At 45.9% G+C, this 27,689-nt stretch overlaps 1 pseudogene; it reads right to left on the bottom strand.

Annotated features, from left to right (window-relative positions):
* Positions 1–299: 299 nt before the first annotated feature.
* LOC127029012 (S-phase kinase-associated protein 2-like) lies at positions 300–26,059 on the bottom strand (annotated as a pseudogene).
* Between the last annotated feature and the right edge of the window lie 1,630 nt (positions 26,060–27,689).

Below are 27,689 nucleotides of genomic sequence, written 5' to 3'. Positions count from 1 at the left end.
ATAATTTTTTCTAAAAAAGCTCTCAAAAAAAAAAAAGCTCTCCTTATAAAAAAGAAAAAACAAACCAACCAAGACTTAAAAGAAATTTCTACAATTGCTCAGAGATCATCAGATTTCTAAAGGCTTCAAGTAAAAAAAACAAACTGTAAAAATATTTATGAAACTACATTAAGGCATAAAATCAAGTTAGAATGCTTTTTATGAAAACAATACTACGATTAAAGGTGCTCCAGCACTCTGCTGCTTAAGGAGCTTCACTACACATAGCGTGTCTATTGCATCCAGTGCATTGTACATGATTATAAGCCACTAGGATTTCTCAGTGTCAATCTGCATTTGATGCCCCAAATCTCATGGTTCTTTTTACTGCCAACAGTTGGCCTTGCAACAGTTGTGAAGTGTGAACAATTGATCTTCATGTCAGGAAGTGCTTCCTTGAGGAGCTATCAGTCACTATTCCAAATACTTGAAGAGTCTTTAATGTTGGAATTTCACCAAGTTCTCTAGAAAGAGAGCAATAAGAAATGAATCATTAACCTGAAAACAGGTTGGTTTGGTTTTTTTGGGTTTTTTTTTGCAGTCTGTATCCTAACTAGATAACTGCATTTCTACTAAATTTTTAGAAGTAAGGTGAATAACTACTTAAGCTAAATTCCCCTTCCTACTTTTTAAAAGCACATATTTAATTGAAACTAGTTCTCTGTATTGTTATTTCAGGAAACCAGTTGAATAAATTGCTTCTTACTGTTCTCTCACTCTCTCTCACACATAGAGTGAAAACAAACTGGTTCCTCCCCTTTCATTTCCCTGGACTTGAATATTTAGAACAAGTGGAAGGAATTGCCCTAGATGAAGTTTCAGGATGTGGCTCAGAGGACACAAGCCCCTAGGTATTATTGATCTCCAATTTGTTACGTTGTTTTGGTAAGTAGCCAGCCCTGGCTTCTTGATTGCTTCACATCTGCCCAGTCATCATGTAAACTATGTGTCTGTAAGCAAGTATTGGACAAAATTGGAAGGCAGGGATACACAAGCTATCATCGTGACAGCACGTGCTACTACAGAAAAGGTTCTTCAGTTTCCTGTTTTGATAGTCCTGTTCCTCTCACAACCTCTTTCTTAGTGTTGATCATTTCCTTAAGACTGACATCCTTCCCGAGAGGATTAAGATGGATAGCTGCTATAATAATAAAAGGCAGAAAAAAAACCCCACAAGCAAATAAATAAGCTGTGTTTCAGTGGCAACCAATAACAGGTGCATACAAAAGCAAAGGAATATACACAGATTAGCTAGTCAGCAAGTACTATCCACACTGTTAACTTTTCCAAAGGACTAACCTTCCTTATTGCATAATTGAAAGCCTAATATTGACACTAATACTGGTCATTGGCAGGACTGGAACCTCCAGCTGTACCTCACAGTAATGAGGACAAGTAGTATAATGCCATTAAGGGAAGACACTATGCACACACTGAGCAGCAAGTTCCATGAGTACAGACTGACATCACGGAAAGATTATCTCAGATAACTTTGGTTCCAGTCTGGATTCTCAAAGGTACATGCTCTACTAGTCAGGTTATTTTATCTTAGTACCTTATTCCTAATTCCTTGTACCAGTAAGTTTTTCAAAACAGTACTTGCAATTTTAAGCCTAAAATAAAATAAGCTTAAATTCATTTATTCTCTCTATGAATAGCAAACCAAAGCTATTTAGAGATTACTTACACTAAGGCAGTGGGTGATATCTGATAACATTGGCTAAGACACAGATGTTGTAGAAAGATGAGTTGATGAAAATACTGGAAGCACTCAGGCTTCAACATCACGCTGTCACTGTACATGAGAACACATGAAATAGAGGTTTAAGTATAAAGCAGCAGTAAATTTGATATTTCTAAAATTCAGGCTGAGAAGTTTAATGAATATTAACAACTTTTTCTACCACTGAAGTATTTTTTTTTTTTCCTTAGTATGGAAGTAACCCATTTCTAGTGTGTGTGGGGGGGAGGAATTTTCATTTTCACTGAAGGGCAAGTGAAGCATAAGCTTCTCTGCAGGCAGATATTCTGTAGCAGAACTCATGCCATGAAAAGGCAATTACATGAGATTTCAAATTATTTTAATTGACTAGGTCAAAACCAAAATACACTTTTTATTTTTTTTACAGTTCTATGGCCAAGTAACAAATTTATATCAGAGCTGAACTACACCTTCTCTAGGATACTAGGCTCATAAACTGTATGTGTCTAAATGTTTCCTTCCACTCTACCTATCAACTACAATCACTTGTTAGTTAACAAATCCTATATGTATGTAACATTTATGCTGAGGTTACAAAGTGTCCTGGTTTCGGCTGGGACAGAGTTAACTTTCTTTTTAGTAGCTGGTACAGTGCTGGGTTTTGGATTTAGTGTGAGAATGATGTTGATAACACTCTGATGTTTTAGTTGTTGCTAAGTAGCGCTTATCTTAAGCCAAGGACTTTTCAGTTTCCCATGCTCTGCCAGCAAGCAGGTGTGCAAGAAGCTGGGAGGGAGCATAGCCGGGGCAGCTGACCTGAACTAGCCAAAGGGGTATTCCATACCATGGAACGTCATGCCCAGTATATAAACTGGGGGGAGCTGGCCGGGCGGCGCGGATCGTGGCTCGGGAACTAACTGAGCATCGGTCAGCGGGTGGTGAGCAATTGCATTGTGCATCACTGGTTTTTTTCCTTCCCCCCCCCCTTTTTGTTGCATTCCTTTTCATTACTATTATTATTATATTTCATTATTATTATTGTTAGTATTATATTTTAGTTTAGTTATTAAACTGTTCTTATCTCAACCCACGAGTTTTACTTTTTTTCCTTTGCTTTCCTCCTCCTCACTCCACTGGGAGGGGGAGGGGGAAACGGCTGCGTGGTGCCGAGTTGCTGACTGGGATTAAACCACGACAGCCTTTTTGGCGCCCAACGTGGGGCCTGAAGGGTTGAGATAACGACGGATCTGATCAGAGTGTGTTAAAACAAACTTGTTATAAGTATTCATTGTATTGGTTTGATAGTTACTGGTTACAATGTGGGTTCGTTTGCTCTCAAAGTTGGTGTTGTGGTTCTTGAAATTGCGTTATGTAATGCCCTACTTGCAGTATATGCTCCCTGTTGTGCTGTTTATCATCTGTGGGAACCGGGCTAGAGTTATCATGTTGTTGTTGTTTGTAACACTGGTTTATGATATGATAGAAGTGCAAGCCGTGAAACTAATTGGGTGTTTGTACTCGGCATTGTTGTCACCTCTGTACTTCAGGAGCTGCCTATGGGAGACTATTAATAATTGTACCTTTCACCTTTTCTCCTCTGGGAACCAATCTGTGGAGGACAGATCTCCGTACTTCGGGTGCTATCTCCTAGAGAATATTAATAATTGCACTTTCTACCTTTTCTCCTCGGGGAGCCAACCTATTGGGGAGATATCTTCCCACATCTTCCTTTTCTCTGCCAGGTTAATTGCAATAGCATTGGAGGAGTTTGTAATTTTTTAATATCCTTGGGATGTTGAACTTAGTATGGTCGTACTGCTAGGAATCAGCCTGTTCCTGAATGTGATTCAGATCTTGCCTAGGGTTAAACAACTATTTAAAAATACCACCCAGAGATCAGCTCCCACGACTGCAGCTACTCCAACTCTGGCGACAGGCACTACGGCCACTCAAACTCTGGCGACAGCTACTGCAGCTACTCTAATCCCTATGACAAGTACTGTGGCTACTCAAACCCCAGCAACAGGCACTGTGGCTACTCAAACCTTGGCGATGGATGATGCAGCTGAACTAGAGAATCAACCGGTGCCAATATCAATCGCCCCTATACAGAAGAGGAAATATACAAAAAAATCAGTTCGCTTAGTGAAGGATGAAGGTGAAGCAGGGCCATCACGAGAACAGGAGGAAGAGGCAGAACCGGAGATAATCACCCAGTCACTATCCCCGAGTGAGCTGCGAGATATGCGAAAAGACTTCAGCCATCATCCAGGCGAGCACATTATCACCTGGCTGCTCCGATGCTGGGATAATGGGGCAAGTAGCTTGGAATTAGAGGGTAAGGAAGCCAAGCAATTGGGATCCCTTTCTAGGGAAGGGGGCATTGACAAGGCGATTGGGAAAAAGACACAAGCCCTCAGCCTCTGGAGGCGACTTCTATCGGGCGTGAGGGAAAGGTACCCCTTCAAGGAAGATGTTGTATGTCAGCCAGGCAAGTGGACCACCATGGAGAGAGGTATCCAGTACCTGAGGGAATTAGCCGTGCAGGAGATGGTTTATTATGACCCAGACGATGGGCAGTTACCCACAGATCCAGATGAAGTCCAATGTGCACGACCCATGTGGCGGAAGTTTGTACAAAGTGCACCATCATCGTATTCCAGTGCATTGGCAGTAGTGGACTGGAAAGACGAGGAGGGACCAACAGTAGATGAATTGGCTCGCCGACTTCGGCAATACGAAGAAAGTCTCACTTCCTCCCTCGTCGCGGCTGTGGAGAAACTGCCAGACACGCTAGCCGAGAAATGGTCCCAAGAGTTCCAGCGATTTGAGGATAAGTTTGGCCGCCCACCTGTACGGACCAAAACCTCAGCTATTAGGAGAAGGTATTCTTCTGGGCAAGAGAGAGGAGATAGAAGGTATATACCACGGGGTACCCTGTGGTTTTACCTGCGTGAGCACGGAGAGGATATGAGGAAGTGGGATGGAAAACCTACCTCGGTCCTAGATGCACGGGTACGTGAATTGCAAGGAAAAACAAACACAAATGAGGGTTCTTCCAGGAAAATGGTTGCTTCAGCCTCCAGTGAGCACTGCGAGCGGTGTGGCCGACAGAGTGGAAGGGCTGATCTTACTCCTGATTCTATGAAAAGGAATTCTAATCCATTTTTACAAGTGAGTGGAGAATCCTATGACCAGTACTAGAGGGGCCCTGCCTCCAGCCAGGCGGAGGAGAGGGACAACCGGGTTTACTGGACTGTGTGGATTCGATGGCCTGGCACATCAGATCCACAGGAGTATAAAGCTCTAGTAGACACCAGTGCACAGTGTACCCTAATGCCATCAAGCTGTAAAGGGGTAGAAGCTATTTGTATTTCTGGGGTGACAGGGGGATCTCAACAGCTAACTGTATTGGAGGCTGAAATAAGCCTAACTGGGAATGAGTGGCAAAAACACCCCATTGTGACTGGTCCGGAGGCTCCATGCATTCTTGGCATAGATTATCTCAGGAGAGGGTATTTCAAGGACCCAAAGGGGTATCGGTGGGCTTTTGGTATAGCTGCCTTGGAGACAGAGGGAATTGAACAGTTGTCCACCTTGCCCGGACTCTCTGAGGACCCTTCGGTTGTGGGGTTGCTGAGGGTCGAAGAACAACAGGTGCCAATTGCTACCACAAGGGTGCACCGGCGGCAATATCGCACCAACCGAGACTCCTTGATTCCCATCCATACGCTGATTCGTCAACTGGAGAGCCAAGGAGTAATCAGCAGGACTCGCTCACCCTTTAACAGCCCCATTTGGCCAGTGTGAAAGTCTAATGGAGAATGGAGACTAACAGTAGACTATCGTGGCCTGAATGAAGTCACGCCACCGCTGAGTGCTGCCCTGCCAGACATGCTAGAACTTCAATATGAACTGGAGTCAAAAGCAGCCAAGTGGTACGCCACAATTGATATTGCCAATGCATTTTTCTCAATCCCTTTGGCAGCAGAGTGCCGGCCACAGTTTGCTTTCACTTGGAGGGGCGTCCAGTACACCTGGAATCGACTGCCCCAGGGGTGGAAACACAGCCCCACCATTTGCCATGGACTAATCCAGACTGCACTGGAAAAAGGTGAAGCTCCAGAACACCTGCAGTACATTGATGACATCATCATATGGGGCAACACAGCAGAAGAAGTTTTTGAGAAAGGGGAGAAAATAATCCAAATCCTTCTGAAAGCCGGTTTTGCCATAAAACAAAGTAAGGTGAAGGGACCTGCACAGGAGATTCAGTTTTTAGGAATAAAATGGCAAGATGGACGTCGTCACATCCCAATGGATGTGATCAACAAAATAGCAGCTATGTCTCCACCAACTAGTAAACAGGAAACGCAAGCTTTCTTAGGTGTTGTAGGTTTTTGGAGAATGCATATTCCAAATTAGAGTCTGATTGTAAGCCCTCTCTATCAAGTGACCCGGAAGAAGAATGATTTTAAATGGGGCCCTGAACAACAACAAGCCTTTGAACAGATTAAACAGGAGATAGTTCATGCAGTAGCCCTTGGGCCGGTCCGGGCAGGACCAGATGTTAAAAATGGGCTCTACACCGCAGCCGGGGAGAATGGCCCTACCTGGAGTCTCTGGCAGAAAGCTCCTGGGGAGACCCGAGGTCGACCTCTAGGATTTTGGAGTCGGGGATATCGAGGATCTGAGGCCCGCTATACTCCAACTGAAAAGGAGATATTAGCAGCATATGAAGGAGTTTGAGCTGCTTCAGAAGTGGTTGGTACTGAAACACAGCTCCTCTTAGCACCCCGACTGCCAGTGCTGGGCTGGATGTTCAAAGGGAAGGTCCCTTCTACACATCATGCAACTGATGCTACGTGGAGTAAGTGGGTTGCACTGATCACACAATGAAGTCGACTAGGAAACCCCAGTCGCCCAGGAATTTTGGAAGTGATCACAGACTGGCCAGAAGGCAAAGATTTTGGAATATCGCCAGAGGAGGAGGTGACGCGTGCTGAAGAGGCCCCACTGTATAATAAACTGCCAGAAAAGGAGAGGCAATATGCCCTGTTCACTGATGGGTCCTGTCGCATTGTAGGAAAGCATCGGAGGTGGAAGGCGGCTGTATGGAGTCCTGTACGACAAGTTGCAGAAACTGCAGAAGGAGAAGGTGAATCGAGTCAGTTTGCAGAGGTGAAAGCCATCCAGCTGGCTTTAGACATTGCTAAATGAGAAAAAATGGCCAATACTTTATCTCTATACTGATTCATGGATGGTGGCAAATGCTCTGTGGGGGTGGTTGCAGCAATGGAAGCAGAGTAACTGGCAACGCAGAGGTAAACCCATCTGGGCTGCCCCATTGTGGCAAGATATTGCTGCCCGGCTAGAGAACCTGGTTGTGAAAGTATGTCATGTAGATGCCCATGTACCCAAGAGCTGGGCCACTGAAGAACATCAAAACAATCAACAGGTAGACAAGGCTGCTAGGATTGAAGTAGCTCAGGTGGATTTGGACTGGCAGCATAAGGGTGAATTATTCATGGCTTGGTGGGCCCATGACACCTCAGGCCATCAGGGAAGAGATGCCACATATAGATGGGCTCGTGATCGAGGGGTGGACCTGACCATGGACACTATCGCACAGGTTATCCATGAATGTGAAACATGCGCTGCAATTAAGCAAGCCAAGCGGTTAAAGCCTCTTTGGTATGGAGGACGATGGCTGAAATACAAATATGGAGAGGCCTGGCAGATTGACTACATCACACTCCCACAAACCCGTCAAGGTAAGCGCCATGTGCTTCCAATGGTGGAAGCAACCACCGGATGGCTGGAAACATATCCCGTGCCCCACGCCACTGCCCGGAACACTCTCCTGGGCCTTGAGAAGCAAATCTTATGGCGACACGGTACCCCAGAAAGAATTGAGTCAGACAACGGGACTCATTTCCGGAACAACCTCATAGACACCTGGGCCAAAGAACACGGCATTGAGTGGGTGTATCACATCCCCTATCATGCACCAGCCTCTGGGAAAATCGAGCGATACAATGGGTTGTTAAAGACTACATTGAGAGCAATGGGTGGTGGGACCTTCAAACATTGGGATACACATTTAGCAAAGGCCACCTGGTTAGTCAACACTAGAGGATCTGCCAATCGAGCTGGCCCTGCCCAATCAGAACTTTTACGTACTGTAGAAGGGGATAAAGTCCCTGTAGTGCACATAAAAAATATGCTAGGGAAGACAGTCTGGGTTACTCCTGCCTCAGGCAAAGGCAAACCCATTCGTGGGATTGCTTTTGCTCAAGGGCCTGGGTGCCCTTGGTGGGTGATGCGGAAGGATGGGGAAGTCCGATGTGTGCCTCAAGGGGATTTGATTTTAGGTGAGAACAGCCAATAGATTAAATTGTATGATGTTAATTGCTATATAATCCTGCCACTGTATGTCATCATTATTATAATTGTTATATGCTATATTAATGGTATTACAGTAAGAATCACCTAGATTAATGAAGAATGAACTTTGACAAAACCAAGTGAAGTGCAGTAGTGATGGAACCAGGACTGACTTCAGCATGCAACCATCCGACAACACACACCATCCTCCTGCTGCGCCCAATGTCACCTGCCTGCCACATCACACCGAAGCCCGATCCTGTTCTGCCGACTGAGCGGACTTTGCATCATCCCTCCTGCCCAGACAGACTGTTACGATAGATGGAGCTCAAAGTCATGGACTGAATGAACTCAACAGACATTTGATAGAGATGGCCCATAGACTGCGGGAATGATATCTATACGTATATATTAAAAGACAGGAAAGGTGATGGTGATTAATTGGAAATGTATTGGAAAGTGTGGGATCTGGGCATAACGTAAATGGTATAGAATAAGGGGTGGATATTGTCCTGGTTTCGGCTGGGACAGAGTTAACTTTCTTTTTAGTAGCTGGTACAGTGCTGTGTTTTGGATTTAGTGTGAGAATGATGTTGATAACACCCTGATGTTTTAGTTGTTGCTAAGTAGCGCTTATCTTAAGCCAAGGACTTTTCAGTTTCCCATGCTCTGCCAGCAAGCAGGTGTGCAAGAAGCTGGGAGGGAGCAGAGCCGGGGCAGCTGACCTGAACTAGCCAAAGGGGTATTCCATACCATGGAACGTCATGCCCAGTATATAAACAGGGGGGAGTTGGCCAGGCGGTGCGGATTGCGGTTCGGGAACTAACTGAGCATCGGTCAGCGGGTGGTGAGCAATTGCATTGTGCATCACTGGTTTTTTTTCCTTCCCCCCCCCCCCTTCTTTTTGTTGCATTCCTTTTCATTACTATTATTATTATATTTCATTATTACTATTGTTAGTATTACATTTTACTTTAGTTATTAAACTGTTCTTATCTCAACCCACGAGTTTTACTTTTTTTCCTTTGCTTTCCTCCTCCTCACCCCACTGGGAGGGGGAAGGGGGAAACGGCTGCGTGGTGCTGAGTTGCTGACTGGGGTTAAACCACGACACAAAGAAATCTTAAAGTTAGTTACCTGCTCCAGATTAGGTCACGCCAAATAGCAAATCTTTTGTAGGTTTAGCATAGAAAGCATTTTCTGGTTGTGCAAATCCTACACATTCATGCATTATTGCTATATAATTACTGCACAGCAATAGAATTGGCAATCCTCTGAACCATAAGGATTTAAGGACTAGATGCACAGGTCATCTTACCTTAGACCTAAATGGACAAGAGAAGGACATCTTTCCACCAGTGTTTTAACATCTGAAGAAGTCACCACAGTCAGCCTATCTTTCAGTAACAAGATAGGCATGCTTTATACAGCCTACTCACTTCCATATATGTTCATTTACATTTTCTCTACTGGAACCCCACATTTGAAACACAACTTTTTGTTAAAAAGATATACATTTAGACTAGCATATAGTCTGCCTATCAAGATACCTTACAGGTACTTTTTTAAATCCTCAGCAAAATAGATCCATTTAATCCAAAGAAGTATCCTTAAAAGTCAGTTGCACCAGCAACTTAGCAAGTGAGTAATTCAAATGATATTGCTGTAGAAATCTGAGACGCAGTAATGTTGAGATGCCTGAAATTCTTACATGTAGTGAAAAAATACCAAAAATTTTCCACACTTAAAATACCCTTTTAGAGCATTGTGGTGGGTTGACCCTGGCTGGATGCCAGGTGCCCACCAAAGCTGCTCTGTCACTCCCCTCCTCAACTGGACAGGGGAGAGGAAATATAACAAAAGGCTCATGGGTCTAGATAAGGACAGGGAGATCACTCAGCAATTACTGTCACAGGCAAAACAGACATCTTCGGACATCCACCTGCTCTGGTGTGGGGTCCTCCACAGGCTGCAGGTGGATATCTGCTCCACTGTTAACCTCCATGGGCTGCAGGGGGACAGCCTGCCTCACCATGGTCTTCACCATGGGCTGCAGGGGAATCTCTGCTCTGGTGCCTGGAGCACCTCCTCCCCCTCCTTCTTCACTTACCTTGGTGTCTGCGTGTATTGGATCTGGCTGAGATGGAGTTAATTTTCCCCATAGCAGCCCTCATAGTGTTGGAGATATGCGAGAAACAAAACCAAAGGATGCTACTTAGTTAACAAGGTGCAACCTTGAGAAGAGAAACAAGATGACACCATAAGTTAGCTGGGTAAAGAAATACCAAGATAAGCACAAGGGCAACCAAAGAGCTACTTGAACTTTGAGTGAACTCTCCTAATTAACATACTAGAAAACCCGCCCTCGGGTAGGGAGAGCCCCCTACCAACAGAAGCCCCTTCCTCACAGAACATGCTGTCGTGGTTTAACCCCAGCCGGCAGCTAAGCACCACGCAGCCGCTCGCTCACTGCCCCCCCACCCCTGGGATGGGGGAGAGAATCAGGAAAAAAACCTCGTGAGTTGAGATAAAGACAGTTTAATAGGACAGAAAGGAATGAAAAACAATGATAATGATAATAATAATATGACAATAGTAATACTAAAAGAATTAGACTATACAAAGCAAGTGGTGCACAATGCAATTGCTCACCACTCACCGACCGATGCCCAGTTAGTTCCCAAGCAGCGATCCCCCCTCCCAGCCAGCTCCCCCCAGTTTATATACTGGGCATGATGTCATATGGTATGGAATAGCTCTTTGGCCAGTTTGGGTCAGCTGTCCTGGCTGTGTCCCCTCCCAGCTTCTTGTGCCCCTCCAGCCTTCTTGCTGGCTGGGCATGAGAAGCTGAGAAATCCTTGACTTAGTATAAACACTACTTAGCAACAACTAAAAACATCAGTGTGTTATCAACATTCTTTTCCTACTAAATCCAAAACACAGCACTATACCAGCTACTAGGAAGAAAATTAACTCTGTCCTAGCTGAAACCAGGACAGTATCCACCCCTTATTCTATACCACCTACATCATGTCCAGGTCCCACAATTTCCAATGCATTTTCAATTAATCACCACCACTTTTGCTGCCTTTTAATACATATACACACAGATATAATTCCCTTAATGTATAAACCTTTAAAATGTCCATTTAAAATGTCTGTTGAGTTCATTCAGTCCATGACTTTGGACTCCATCTATCATAACAGTCTGTCTGGGCAGGAGGGATGGTGCGAAGTCCGCTCAGTTGGCAGAGCAGGATCAGGCTTTGGTGCAGTGCAGCGAGCAGATGACATTGGGCGCAGCAGGAGGATGGTGTGTAGTGTTGGATTGTTGCATGCTGCAGTCAGTCCTGGTTCCATCACTACTGCACTTCACTTGGTTTTATCAAAGTTCATTCTTTATTAATTTAGATAATTCTTACTGTAATACTGTTGATATAGCATATAACAACTATACTAATGATAACATACAGTGGCAGGGTTATATAGCAATTAACATAATACAATTTAATTCACTGGCTATTCTCACCTAAAATCAAATCCCCTTGAGGCACACATCGGACTTCCCCATCCTTCCGCATCACCCACCAAGGGCATCCAGGTCCTTGAGCAAAAGCAATCCCACGAATGGGTTTGCCTTTGCCTGAGGCAGGAGTAACCCAGACTGTCTTCCCTAGCATATTTTTTATGTGCACTACAGGGACTTTATCCCCTTCTACAGTACGTAAAAGTTCTGATTGGGCAGGGCCAGCCCGATTGGCAGATCCTCTAGTGTTGACTAACCAGGTGGACTTTACTAGATGTGTATCCCAATGTTTGAAAGTTCCACCACCCATTGCTTTCAATGTAGTCTTTAACAACCCATTGTATCGCTCGATTTTCCCGGAGGCTGGTGCATGATAGGGGATGTGATACACCCACTCAATGCCGTGTTCTTTGGCCCAGGTGTCTATGAGGTTGTTCCGGAAATGAGTCCCGTTGTCTGACTCAATTCTTTCTGGGGTACCGTGTTGCCATAAGATTTGCTTCTCAAGGCCCAGGAGAGTGTTCCGGGCGGTGGCATGGGGCACGGGATATGTTTCCAGCCATCCGGTGGTTGCTTCCACCATTGTAAGCACATGGTGCTTGCCTTGATGGGTGTGTGGGAGTGAGATGTAGTCAATCTGCCAGGCCTCCCCATATTTGTATTTCAGCCATCGTCCTCCATACCAAAGAGGCTTTAACCGCTTGGCTTGCTTAATTGCAGCGCATGTTTCACATTCATGGATGACCTGTGCGATAGTGTCCATGGTCAGGTCCACCCCTCGATCATGAGCCCATCTATATGTTGCGTCTCTTCCTTGATGACCTGAGGTGTCATGGGCCCACCAAGCCAGAAATAATTCACCCTTATGTTGCCAATCCAGATCCACCTGTGCTACTTCAATCCTAGCAGCCTTGTCTACCTGTTGGTTGTTTTGATGTTCTTCAGTGGCCCGGCTCTTGGGTACGTGGGCATCTACATGACGTACTTTCACAACCAGGTTCTCTAGCCGGGCAGCAATATCTTGCCACAATGCAGCAGCCCAGATGGGTTTACCTCTGCGTTGCCAGTTACTCTGCTTCCATTGCTGCAACCACCCCCACAGAGCATTGGCCACCATCCATGAGTCAGTATAGAGATAAAGTATTGGCCATTTTTCTCGTTCAGCAATGTCTAAAGCCAGCTGGATGGCTTTCACCTCTGCAAACTGACTCGATTCACCTTCTCCTTCTGCAGTTTCTGCAACTTGTCGTACAGGACTCCATACGGCCGCCTTCCACCTCTGATGCTTTCCCACAATGCGACAGGACCCATCAGTGAACAGGGCATATTGCCTCTCCTTTTCTGGCAGTTTATTATACAATGGGGCCTCTTCAGCACGCGTTACCTCCTCCTCTGCTGATATTCCAAAATCTTTGCCTTCTGGCCAGTCTGTGATCACTTCCAGAATTCCTGGGCGACTGGGGTTTCCTATTCGACTTCATTGTGTGATCAGTGCAACCCACTTACTCCACGTAGCATCAGTTGCATGATGTGTAGAAGGGACTTTCCCTTTGAACATCCAGCCCAGCACCGGCAGTCGGGGTGCTAAGAGGAGCTGTGTTTCAGTACCAACCACTTCTGAAGCAGCTCAAACTCCTTCATATGCTGCTAATATCTCCTTTTCAGTTGGAGTATAGCGGGCCTCAGATCCTCGATATCCCCGACTCCAAAACCCTAGAGGTCGACCTCGGGTCTCCCCAGGAGCTTTCTGCCAGAGACTCCAGGTAGGGCCATTCTCCCCGGCTGCGGTGTAGAGCACATTTTTAACATCTGGTCCTGCCCGGACTGGCCCAAGGGCTACTGCATGAACTATCTCCCATTTAATCTGTTCAAAGGCTTGTTGTTGCTCAGGGCCCCATTTAAAATCATTCTTCTTCCGGGTCACTTGATAGAGAGGGCTTACAATCAGACTCTAATTTGGAATATGCATTCTCCAAAAACCTACAACACCTAAGAAAGCTTGCGTTTCCTTTTTATTAGTTGGTGGAGACATAGCTGCTATTTTGTTGATCACATCCATTGGGATGTGACGACGTCCATCTTGCCATTTTATTCCTAAAAACTGAATCTCCTGTGCAGGTCCCTTCACCTTACTCTGTGTTATGGCAAAACCGGCTTTCAGAAGGATTTGGATTATTTTCTCCCCTTTCTCAAAAACTTCTTCTGCTGTGTTGCCCCATACGATGATGTCATCAATGTACTGCAGGTGTTCTGGAGCTCCACCTTTTTCCAGTGCATTTTGGATTAGTCCATGGCAAATGGTGGGGCTGTGTTTCCACCCCTGGGGCAGTCGATTCCAGGTGTACTGGACGCCCCTCCAAGTGAAAGCAAACTGTGGCCGGCACTCTGCTGCCAAAGGGATTGAGAAAAATGCATTAGCGATATCACTTGTGGCGTACCACTTGGTTGCCTTTGACTCCAGTTCATATTGAAGTTCTAGCATGTCTGGCACAGCAGCACTCAGCGGTGGCGTGACTTCATTCAGGCCACGATAGTCTACTGTTAGTCTCCATTCTCCATTAGACTTTCGCACTGGCCAAATGGGGCTGTTAAAGGGTGAGCGAGTCCTGCTGATCACTCCTTGGCTCTCCAGTCGATGAATCAGCATATGGATGGGAATCAAGGAGTCTCGGTTAGTGCGATATTGCCGCTGGTGCACCCTTGTGGTAGCGATCAGCACCTGTTGTTCTTCAACCCTCAGCAACCCCACAACCAAAGGGTCCTCAGAGAGACCGGGCAAGGTGGACAACTGTTCAATTCCCTCTGTCTCCAAGGCAGCTATACCAAAAGCCCACCGATACCCCTTTGGGTCTTTAAAATACCCTCTCCTGAGATAATCTATGCCAAGGATGCATGGGGCCTCTGGGCCAGTCACAATGGGGTGTTTCTGCCACTCATTCCCAGTTAGGCTTATTTCAGCCTCCAATACAGTTAGCTGTTGAGATCCCCCTGTCACACCAGAGATACAGATGGGTTCTACCCCTTTATAGCTTGATGGCATTAGGGTACACTGTGCACCGGTATCCACTAGAGCCTTATACTCCTGTGGGTGTGATGTGCCAGGCCATCGAATCCACACAGTCCAATAAACCCGGTTGTCCCTTTCCTCCACCTGGCTGGAGGCAGGGCCCCTCTAATCCTGGTCAGAGTATTTGTTACTCACTTCTTGTAAAAATGACTTAGAGGTCCCTTCAAGAGGGTCAGAAGCCCTTCTACTTTGTCTGGCAACCGGAGCGGCATCTTTCCTGGAAGAATCCCCTTTTGTGGTTGTTTTTCCTTTCAATTCACGTACCCGTGCATCTAGGACCGAGGTAGGTTTTCTATCCCACTTCCTCATATCCTCTCCGTGCTCACGCAGGTAAAACCACAGGGTACCCCGTGGTGTGTACCTTCTATATTCTCTCTCTTGAGCAGAGGAATGCTCACTCCTAATAGCTGAGATATTGGTCTGTACAGGTGGGGAGTAGGACTTTTCGATCAGTTCGATCAGTTTTTCGGACTTTTCAGACAGTTTTTCCACAGCCGAGACACAGGCTCGTAGGGATGAAAAGAGATTTTCTTCATATTGCCGGAGTTGGCGAGCCATTTCATCCACTGTCGGTGCCTCTTCGTCTTTCCAAGTTACTACTGCCAATGGGTTGGCATACGATGATGGTGCGCTCCGTACAAACTTCCACCACATGGGTCATGTGCATTGAACTTCATCTGGATCTCTGGGTAATTGTAAACTGTCCGGGTCATAATAAATCATCTCTAGCACAGCTAATTCCCTCAGGTACTGAATACCTCTTTCCATGGTGGTCCACTTGCCTGGTTGACATATAACATCTTCCTTGAAGGGATACCTTTCCTTCACACTTGACAGGAGTCGCCTCCAGAGGCTGAGGGCTTGTGTCCCTTTTCCAATCGCCTTATCAATGCCACCTTCCCTAGCAAGTGATCCCAGCTGCTTGGCTTCCCTACCCTCTAATTCCAGGCTACTAGCCCCATTGTCCCAGCATCGGAGCAGCCAGGTGATAATGTGCTCGCCTGGACGACGGCTGAAATCTTTTCGCATATCCCGCAGCTCACTCAGGGATAGAGATCGGGTGATTACTTCTGGTTCTGCCTCTTCCTCCTGTTCTCGTGATGGCCCTGGTTCATCTTCATCCTTCGTTAAACGAACTGATTTTTTTGTATATTTCTTCTTCTGTATAGGGGCGACTGATACTGGCACAGGTTGGTTCTCTGGTTCAGCCGCAGCGCCTGTCACAGGGGTCGGAGTAGCCACCGTGTCTGTTGTGGGGGTTGGAGTAGCCACTGTGTCTGTTGTGGGGGCTGGAGTAGCCGCCTTGCCTGTCACTGGGGTTGCAGTAGCCGCTGTGTCTGTTGCAGGGGTTGGAGTAGCCACAGTATCTGTCGGTCTGTTTTCCCTCCCTTCCCCCTGAGGGTGCTGCACAGTATCGAGCAGTGTTTGGTAGATACTAGCCAGGGCCCAGCACAGTGCGATAAGTTGTGCGTCTTTGGAATCGCCACAGCATTTTCCTTTCAGATAGTCTATCACTTCATCAGGGTCCTGTAGTTGTTCAGGAGTGAAGTTCCAAACCATTGGAGGTGAGAAGTTCTCTAGATACCTGCCCATATTCTCCCACATGCCATGCCACCCATGACTATCCAGCCTTGGGGCAGATCTCTGGGTGGTATTCTTAAACAGTTGTTTAACCTTAAACAAGACCTGGAACACGTTCAGGAGACATAACAATAGGAACATGCTGGTTTGAACATCCCAAGGATATTCAAAATTCTCAAGAGCCACTGTAATTTGCCTGGAGGAGAAGGGGAAGGTGAAGAAATGTGTCTCCCCCGTGGCTTGGCTCTCCGATGAGAAAAGGTACAAGGTGTAATTATTAATAGTTTCTGATAGACGGCTCCTGAAGTACGGAGGTGACGGCAATGCTGAGTACAAATACCAGATTAGTTTCACGACCAGCAATTCTATCGTATCATAAGCCAGTGTTACAAAGTAGAACAACATGATAACTCTGGCCCAGTTCCCACGGGTGATAAACAGCACAACAGGGAGCATATACTGCAAGTAAGGTATTACGTACTGCACCTTTAAGAACAAGTGCACCAACTTTGAGAGCGAATACATCAACATTGTGACCAGTGACTAGTGAACTAATATAATGTATGTTTAACAAATTTGTTCTAACACATTCCAGTCAGATTTGTCGTTATCTCAACCCGTTGTGCCCCACGTTGGGCGCCAAAAAGGACTGCCGTGGTTTAACCCCAGCCGGCAGCTAAGCACCACGCAGCCGCTCGCTCACTGCCCCCCCACCCCTGGGATGGGGGAGAGAATCAGGAAAAAAAACTCGTGAGTTGAGATAAAGACAGTTTAATAGGACAGAAAGGAATGAAAAACAATGATAATGATAATATGACAATAGTAATACTAAAAGAATTAAACTATACAAAGCAAGTGGTGCACAATGCAATTGCTCACCACTCGTTGACCGATGCCCAGTTACTTCCCGAGCCGCGATCCCCCCTCCCAGCCAGCTCCCCCAGTTTATATACTGGGCATGATGTCATATGGTATGGAATAGCTCTTTGGCCAGTTTGGGTCAGCTGTCCTGGCGGTGTCCCTCCCAGCTTCTTGTGCCCTCCAGCCTTCTTGGTGGCTGGGCATGAGAAGCTGAGAAATCCTTGACTTAGGATAAACACTACTTAGCAACAACTAAAAACATCAGTGTGTTATCAACATTCTTTTCCTACTGAATCCAAAACACAGCACTATACCAGCTACTAGGAAGAAAATTAACTCTGTCCTAGCCGAAACCAGGACACATGCGCAGTAAAAAAGGAGGACGCTGCAACTTCAAGTGGAGATGAGGTTTGCGAGAACCAATAGGAACGAGGGTAACTCAGCGAAACTGTAAAAATACTGATAACTGTTGCTCGAAAGGTATAAAATGCTTTACTGGGTGTTAACCAGGTGTGCTAGCTTTGTGGAGTTACCACCTAGCACCCATCTCTGTGCGGACACAAAATAAACAAATATCTCGACTCTGTGTGTTAATCGGCTTTTTTGCACACCGGGTGAAAGAATCCTGATTTTTGGGACAATGATAGTGCTGTGCTCTGTATTGGTAGCTAGAAAGGTGTTGATAACACACCAGGGTTTTGGCTACTGCTGAGCAGTGATCCCACAGCATCAAGGCTGTCTCTCCAACATTCCCCCCCTCACCAGTAGGCTGGGGGTGGGCAAGATCTTGGGAGAGGACATAGCCAGGACAGCTGACCCAAACTGACCAAAGGGATATTCCATACCATATGACATCTGCTCAGCAATAAAAGCTAGGAGGAGGAAGGAGGGGCATTCGTTATTTACGTTTGTCTTCTGGAGCAACCACTACGCGTACTGAAGCCCTACTTCCCAGGAAGTGGCTGGACATCGCCTGCTGATGGGAAGTAGAGAATAAAATCTTTTGTTTTCCTTTGCTTTCGTGCACGACCTTTGCTTCTGCTTTATTAAACTTCCCTTATCTCGACTCACGAGCCTTTCGTTATATTTTCTCTCCCCTGTCCAGTTGAGGAGGGGGAGCGATAGAGTGGCTTTGGTGGGCACCTGGCATCCAGCCAGAGTCAACCCACCACACTGCATAGTTGTTTCTCTCACATATTCTTACTCCTCTCTCCGGCTGCAATTGCTGCTGCGCGGTAACTTTTTCCCCTTCTTAAATATGTTATCACAGAGGCGCTACCACCGTTGCTGATTGGCTCGGCCTTGGCCAGGGGCGAGTCCATCTTGGAACCCGCTGGCATTGGCTGTATCAGACATAGGGGAAGCTTCTCACAGAAGTCCCCTCTGTAGCTCCCCCACTACCAAAACCTTGCCACGCAAACCCAATACAAGCATCAAGTTCTTTAGGTGGTCTCCGTTTTTACCCACAGAAAGTTCTTCCCTCATGACAGAATATTATGGTTTTCCTGATTTAAACTGTAAATTCTTGAGACCATGTTTTCATTGTCTGCAAATAGCATAGAATCACCTATGACTCAGATATCATCTAAAAGGCCACTATTAGCAAGGTCAATATCAACATACAAGAAGATTTTGGTATTTCAGAATTCACACGCAAAAACTAAAGAAAACAATACTTAAATTATGATGGTTAGTAAACTCTTCAAATCTTATGCCTTCTAAGTTTCATTGAAACAGTAAAATTACTCATAGAAAGTGTTTTGCAAACAGAAGAGCTCTGCATATTGTCTCTAATGGTCAGACCAACAGAAGGTTCAAATTCTTGATTTGGAGGAGATTATGTAGTGCGTTTGTTTATGGTTTTGGGGCTGAGATAAAAAGTAGATTGGTGTATTTCCCCACAAGGGAATGCATGCCAAGGTTTGTGTGACATTTAAACAGATCAAAGGGAGGTCTCAGCCTGTGTGCCACCTACCTGCTTGTCAGCCAATGCCCTATTGTCACATTTGCTCATTGAGAAAATGAATTTCTCTTCACCACCAAAGCCATTTCACCCTTTATCTATGCTCCTGTCCATTTTGTTGTGCCCTCTCTCCCCAAATCTAGATTTTTCTGCAATTTCTTTTACCCTGCAACTTTACGCAGCTTTCCCTCCTAGAACTATTAGCAAGTGAATAGTTATGTTGATTGCTGAGATTATTTGCCTTCCAAATTAACTGGTATCTGTAGGACATCACGTCAGGCTGAAACTCAAGACTGTTCTCTTTAGGAAGACACCTTCAGCAGCAACAATAGCAGAAGCCTTAAGAAGGCTTCGAGAACTGAGCTCCCTCCCACAGTATCTGGAAGGCTAGTTCACAGTGGAACATGGGATCCAGCGTATCTTGTTTCCAGGGCTTACTTCAGAAGTGCAGGCTATACACCTTTCAACTGAAGATGAAATGAGCTTTCACCTGACTGTTTTTAAATTCAGAAGACAAATTATCTCGTCCCTCATGGCTGAGCCAGAGACATGAGTAAGATTCTCTGACAGCAAGAACATCAAGCTATACAGAGCACAAAATCAGTGTTAGTGCATGATATTTCTACTACACACAGCATATGCCAACCAGAAGAAAATATAAAGCCCGCTGCTTTATCCCATAGTGGGATAAATGTATGCCATGCTGCTATTTACCTGATATTTGCAGATTCTGTCTGTATCCACTTAAATTTAATTGGGTTACTTTTGAAGTAACGTGAAGTCACACCAGGACAAGTTCAGCTCCTCCAACCTACACACAAATGAACAAAGAGTTGTTTGGAAGAATGACTGAAATATAAGTTTTTGCCTTAAAAATATCAACTGTATTAGATAAATATCAGAACTCAAACTGTAATACATCTACTACCAGGTTCCTGTATTCATGACTACAAATTTCGCTATGACAATAATTAAGCACTGGAGCAGGTTGCCCAGAGAGGCTGTGGAATCTGTCTTTGGAGGTTTTCAAGACCCAACCAGAGAAAGTCCTCCTCAACCTGGCCAGTGCTGAATTTAGACCCTGCTCTGGGCAAGAGGTTGAAGTGACTTCCCAAGGCCACTTCCAATCAGAATGATTCAATAATCTCTTAGGAAGTAAAATGGTTCTCTCAGAGGACTGCCAAGGGGAGACACTGTCTTTTCATCTTGCTTCTGGTTGGTGACCTGAATCTGTTCCTACTGAACAGATGTTCACATTGAGAGGAAAAGAGACCTTTGGCTATCCATTATTAGTATTGGTCAGATGACCAATTAATCCTAATTAGCATAAAATACTTTATAGTTTTATATAAGCATTGGCCATGTTGTGACCTTAATTCTCTTTACATGCTTGATTACCTATAGCATATCACTATTCGGGGCTGGACAAAGTATTTGTTTTATGTGCAGGTGTTGTAGATGTAACCAGAGGACAAAGACACAGAAAACAGCACAACTAGAGCCTTTAGCTGGCAATCTATATGTAAATGAAAAAACAAAACAGTTAAAAGAAATTAGAAGCTTTCTCCCTCCCCCAGAATATCACTGGAGAACATGCAGTGGTGAAGCCAACGCATACTGTACTGTCATAAAAGCAATGGTCCTAGGTTGCCACTAGCATTCCTAGCCCAGATCAGGTTTGCCATCTGCTATTCACTGTGCACTATACAGACTGCCATTCTCTAAAGGGCTCATGATCCAAGTAATCAGAGCAAGCAATAGATAGCATTATCTACCCCTGAGAGGCAGAGAAATATTAAGGCTTTGTCTGTCTATGAACTTGCAGCAGTTTGATTACAAACATGCTTTTGCTGAAGCAAAGATTAAGTAAATTGTCCAACATCTCACAGGAAGTCGGTGGAAAGATCAGGATATAAATCCCAGATTGACTGTGGCTCAATTCAGTGACTTCCTGCCAGCAGGTGGTTTAATCACTGGAACTGTCAATCTGAACACAGTGCTTCATAAAGTAAAAGGTTACTGAAGGATTATTCTATCATGGATGGATGAAAGGGCACAGTTTTCTGCCATTCATGCCATACTCTGATTGCAAAGGGAGCTTTGTGAGGATCACATATTGCTTTCATTGAGAAAAATCAAATTTACATGATAATCAAAAGGACATAAATGGGTTTTACCCACCAACAAGACTTCCTTTAAGGATGATTAAGGAAACTCATGAAAAAGCTCAGAAAGCTCAAAAGTAGAAAGCAGGACACCCAGAGCCTCTGCCATCTGACCTATGGTCCCTGGCACCTCCACAATCACCTGATGTGATTGAACAGGTGGTTGACTGCACACCCATTAGTGTCTTTCCAGTTTAACCAAACAACAGTTCATCTGCTTGACAGAATCTGTAATTTTCCAGATGCTCAGAGTGAAGGTCAACAAAGAAGTGAGAAATGGTGCAGAAGCACATAGGGCATCTGGTGGGAGAGCTGCTGGGACCCCTTAAAATAGAAAAGAACATGTATGCCAAACACAAAGCTCTCTTGGGAGCACAGAAATGGGAAAATAGAAGTAGCTCTGCTGTGCAGCTTGGCTGCAGGAACAGCCAAGGGACACATAAACCCTACAGAGATGAGCAGTTTCTCTAGGCTCCCCTTACTCTGGGGAATAATAAAAAAAAACAAACAACCTAACAAACTCTTCTAGAGAGGTGTTTCCTCCTCACCTCATCTCTTGGAGGATAGAGAGGAAAGAGGCAGCTCATCTAGCCTACCAGCTAGCTCTGTTAGGTGCCTAAAACTGGCCATTTCAAAAAACTCCCACAATGGACAACTCTCAACTGCATTCTTTCGCTAGCCTGCACAAAATGACAGCACCAAACAGAAGGTATTTACCAAATATTCCCAAACATGTTACTCACTTGATGATATTGTCAGAAAGCACTAGTCCCTCCAAGCTGAGGTTCTGCAGCCTTTCACACCGACAAAGAAGATCTGCAACAGACACTGTGCAGTTTGACAAATCCATATGTTGAACTCGGAGAGGTCCAAAAAAGGAGAAAGGCAGGTTACTAAAATTACATTAAAAACCTGCTCCACAAATTCCCCATACCATAAATATACCAAATACACTAAAAGCATACAAAGCTTGCAGAAAATAATTATACTGTTGTACTTCAGCTGCACACTGGACATACTAAGCTAATTTGGCCTACTGCTAAGCTACCAGCCAAAACTGCAGAACTCTTATCATCAAGGCATTTATAGGATTCATCACAACAGCTGCAAGTCTATCCTGCTGGAGTTAAACAATTTTTTTGAGCTTCACATATAAAAATGCTGGAGAGGCTGACAATTCTTGGTTCTACAAAAAATAAATTGCAAGTGGATGATAGTGCTTGAAGTATACTTTCAAAAATTACATTAACTTGATTTTAAATAACTGACAGTTGAATGCAGATCCTCTTATTTCAACACATGCTTAACCACTGATCAGCTCTTCCACACTCCACAGAGACAGCACAAATGCTACTACTGGTGGAGATGTTAAAACCAAAAATACACAGAGAAATTGTGAATATTTGAGACGTGGTTTCAGGATCTAGAACATGGACAAAAAGCCTTACTTGCTTGTTTTAAACAATGGATTCCCAATACAAGATCTTGGGCAGCAGAATACAGTAACACCTGCAGGCAGCAACTGTCCAGTCACTCCTGGCAGCAGATTTCTACTAGTCAGATTGAGAGTCTACCAGAGAGATTCATCAAACCTAAGGCACAGAATTTTACTTGTTAGTGAGTAATGAAGGGTCAGAACTATGAGTACAACCACAGAAGGTTTTCAGTGTCACAAAAGACAGAGAAGAGAAAGCCATTTAATAGAATTTACTAATGTTAAAATGTGAGCCATCTTTTGATAATACATACATATAACCCACATACAGCACAAATTGAATTATACATGAATATACAAGATAAGAACCAGATCATTTATCAATCTATGGAAGCAAATGTTTTCTTAGTGCTAAGTGATGAGAAGTAATACTTACGAGAGAAGATGACATCTCTTGCAAATCAAGGAAACTTTCAGCAAGTCATTTAGGGGCAAATATGCAAAGATTGCCAATAGCAATTCATCTGGAAGTGCATCCCAAGAAATACCTTTAGGGAAAGAGTGAATGTGTTTTAGTTAAAGCTGGTTCATTTTTGCCTGTTTATCAGATGCCTTGTTTGGCTTGGTTGTTAAAAGCACTACAGTCTCTCTCTAGGCTATACATACACCAGCCCACTACTCATCCCCCTTTCAGCTCTTCATTGTAGGAAGATATTATTATCATCTTTGCCTATGTATGACAGGCAAATGCAGAACTTTCCATAACATCAACTTAGTATACATTCTAAAGCTATGGAAAAATAATGACAATAATCTTATTCACATATTCATTTAGGAAACAAGAGCATCTCATTACTTCTAAGGCTTGTACACTCACCTGAATGCGGGAGGGGAAAGACAAGTCAAAAAGGAGGCCTCAGAAATCTGGTATTGGACTACTTTTTTTTCCCCTGCTGAAATCCCCATCCTTCCTATGCACATCAGGCTCCCAGAAGGAAGCCCAAGGTGAGCTATGCTTTTGCATGGTACACGGAGAAAAGCAGGTACTACAAAGTGCTCCTTAAAACATGCATGCTAACTACCACGACCTGAATGCCAGGTGCCCACCACAGCAGTTCTATCACTCCCCCTCCTCAGCTGGACAGGGGAGAGGAAATATAACAAAAGGCTCATGGGTCGAGATAAGGACAGGGAGGTCACTCAGCAATTACTGTCACGGGCAAAACAGACTCGACTTGGGGAAAAAAAATAATTTATTACCAGTCAAATCAGAGTAGGATAATGAGAAATAAAGCCAAATCTTAAAAACACCTTCCCCCCACCCTCCCTTCTTCCCAGGCTTAACTTTACTCCCGAATTCTCTACCTCCTCCCCCCAAGCAGAGCAGGGGGACGAGGAATGGGGGTTGCAGTCAGTTCATCACACATTATTTCTGCCACTCCTTCCTCCTCAGGGGGAGGACTCCTCACATTCTTCCCCTGCTCCAGCATGGGGTCCCTCCCACGGGAGACAGTCCTCCACAAACTTCTCCAATGTGAGTCCTTCCCACGGGATGCAGTTCTTCACAAACTGCTCCAGCATGGGTCCCATCCACGGGGTGCAGTCCTTCAGGAACAGACTGCTCCAGCGTGGGTCCCCCACAGGGTCACAAGTCCTGCCAGCAAACCTGCTCCAGTGTGGGCTCTTCTCTCCACAGGTCCTGCCAGGAGCCTGCTCCAGCGCCAGCTTCCCACAGGGTCACAGCCACCTTTGGGCATCCACCTGCTCTGGCATGGGGTCCTCCACGGGCTGCAGGTGGATATCTGCTCCCCGTGGACCTCCATGGGCTGCAGGGGGACAGCCTGCCTCACCATGGTCTTCACCAGGGGCTGCAGGGGAATCTCTGCTCTGGCGCCTGGAGCACCTCCTCCCCCTCCTTCTTCACTGACCTTGGTGTCTGCAGAGTTGTTCCTCTCACATATTCTCACTCCTCTCTCTGGCTGCAATTGCTGCTGCACAGTAACTTTTCCCCTTCTTAAATATGTTATCCCAGAGGCGCTACCACTGTTGCTGATTGGCTCGGCCTTGGCCAGTGGTGGGTCCATCTTGGAGCCGGCTGGCATTGGCTCTATTGGACACAGGGGAAGCTTCTAGCAGCTTCTCACAGAAGCCCCCCCTGTAGCTCCCCCACTACCAAAACCTTGCACACAAACCCAATACACCCCCCCACCCTCCCAAGAATTATCTGAAAGATGTGGTGCAATTTCAGCTTCTCATGAGTAGATACAGGGCTCCAGAAGGTGTTGACAGTCACATGGGAGATTTCTGGGTGGTGGAGCTGAAGAACAGCTGCCTATGACCCAGCACTCCCTCTTATTTAAAAGCAGGGCCGTCTGAGGACATTCTCACCTTTCATATGACAGCCTGGTGTCTGGAAAGAGTTGTTTCTCTATTTTGCATTACATAGTTGCTGCAGTCTGAAAACACATTTTGATACCAGGGAAAGGAACCCAGCATCCCATCACCCCTTCTTCAAGTGCCCCAGGTCTTCAGATTACAGCCCTGCTCTTTCCTTGCCAGTCCCTTTTCAGCCCAGGAGCCTTACACCCTTTGCTGCACCTTCCCTGTAACTCTCTGGCAGGGTCCCTCGCGTTGCTCACAGCTCAACTCCAACAGAAGCGGAGATGCTGCCCCTCTGGCATACCTCACAGCCTGCACAGCAAAAGATGTGGATCTGGATCCCTTTGGTCTTGAGGACTGAGTCTCTTACTTCTTAGATGCTTAAGTAAAAAAAAATACAAGCCCCCCCCGCCCCGGGTTTCAAAATTATACTGAGGACAGCAGCACCAATAGATCATATTCATCTGGCAGTCGCAGCTGTATTTTGTGAGGAGCCTGGCCCTGCTTGGCACGTGGTGAAACATCTCCTAGAGTGGGTCCCACGGGCAGAGCAACATATGCAGCTCAGGGCCCTGCTGGGCCAAGATGCGACCCAAGTGCCAAGCAGCATGAATGGACAGACACAGGGATACACAGCACAAACCTCAGGCACACAGGGACTGGCGGGTCTAGGCAGGAGCCAAGCATGGCATACGTGGGCCACAGTTCTGGAGCTGGACACATCACCTCTGCTTAAAGGCTTGTGATGCCCACTCTCCATCTACTGAACGGCAGATGAAACCTGGACTGGGGTGACAGTACCTGACTCTGCCTTGGAGCAGCTGAGGCCGGTGCACAATGACAATCCTTTTCCTTCACCTTCTGCCATTTCTGAGGAGGACAGGGTGACACTAACAGGTCCTGTGGCATGTTTTCATTGCCCAGCTTGTCCTTCTTAAGGACAGACACTCCCATGCCCGAGAGAAGCTCTGAGGTCTTGCTGGAGTCCCAATCCCAGGTGAAGCTGGTAAAAACATTGCTGCTAGAGGATGCAATCTCCTGGAGATGTTTTCTGCAGACACAGCAAAACCCACATGCTCTGAAGGTATAGCCAGACTGATACCAAACACAAGATGGCTACAGAGGGACTCCTTGTACAGAAGCATTTCGCAGTAACACATAATCCACATCACCATGCAGGGCAATAACTTGAATTAAAACTGGTATTGGGTGCCATTGGATTTGTGGGCACTGAAAGTACAAGCAGCAGACACAGTGGAGGCGTGTGCTCAGTCAGGCAGATTCACGCTACAACCTCCGGGGCATTAAGTGCATCCCGTTCCCCGATGGAGTAAGGGGGTGAGCAGGGGGAAAAAGCTGATCTAGGAGGTGTGGTAGAGCACAGCCCTGACAGCACCGGGGATCCGAGCGCGGCCCCAGGAAGGGCCGAGGCGCAGCCGGCACCGAGCCTCCTCGCAGGAACAGGGCAGGACTGCGGGAACGCCGGGGGAGGCGCGGCGACACCTCGGCCAGCACAGCGGGACGTGGCGGGAGCCCCTCACACATTCCTCCTTTCTCTCGCCTTCCTCCCTCGCTGCCTCGCCCATTCCTCCCTTTCTCTCACCCGTCCCTCCCTTGCGGCCTCGCTCCTCCTCCCTTGCCCATTCCTCCCTTTCTGTCCTGGTTTCGGCTGGGACAGAGTTAACTCTCTTCTTAGTAGCTGGTACAGTGCTGTGTTTTGGATTTAGCGTGAGAATACTGTTGATAACACTCTGATGTTTTAGTTGTTGCTAAGTAGCGCTTATCTTAAGCCAAGGACTTTTCAGTTTCCCATGCTCTGCCAGCAAGCAGGTGTGCAAGAAGCTGGGAGGAGCATAGCTGGGGCAGCTGACCTGAACTAGCCAAAGGGGTATTCCATACCATGGAACATCATGCCCAGTATATAAACAGGGGGAGTTGGCTGGGAGGCGCGGATCGCGGCTCTGCCATCGGTCAGCGGGTGGTGAGCAATTGCATTATGCATCACTGGGGTTTTTTTCTTTTTTTTCCCCTCTTTTTTTTTTTTTTGTTGTTGTTATATTCCTTTCATTACTATTTGTCTTGTTTAACCCCAGTCAGCAGCCAAGCACCACGCAGCTTCTCCCTCACTCCCCGCCCCCCACCGCCCCCGCTCCAGTTGGATGGGGAGGAGAATCGGGAAAGAAGGCAGAACTTGTGGGTTGAGATAAGAAGAGTTTAATAACTAAAGTAAAATATAATACTAACAATAATAATAATGAAATGTAATAATAATAATAGTAATGAAAAGGAATATAACAAAAAAAAAAGGAGGGGGGAAAAAAAAGGAAAAAAAACCCCCAGTGATGCACAATGCAATTGCTCACCACCCACTGACCAATGCCAGAGCCACGATCCGCCCCTCCCAGCCAACTCCCCCTGTTTATATACTGGGCATGATGTTCCATGGTATGGAATACCCTTTGGCTAGTTCAAGTCAGCTGCCACAGCTATGCTCCCTCCCAGCTTCTTGCACACCTGCTTGCTGGCAGAGCATGGGAAACTGAAAAGTCCTTGGCTTAGGATAAGTGCTACTTAGCAACAACTA

Source organism: Gymnogyps californianus, unplaced genomic scaffold (assembly GCF_018139145.2).
Source record: "Gymnogyps californianus isolate 813 unplaced genomic scaffold, ASM1813914v2 HiC_scaffold_61, whole genome shotgun sequence".
NCBI lineage: Eukaryota > Metazoa > Chordata > Aves > Accipitriformes > Cathartidae > Gymnogyps > Gymnogyps californianus.
Note: the sequence above shows the minus strand (reverse complement) of the source record. Positions and strands in the feature narration are given on the sequence as shown.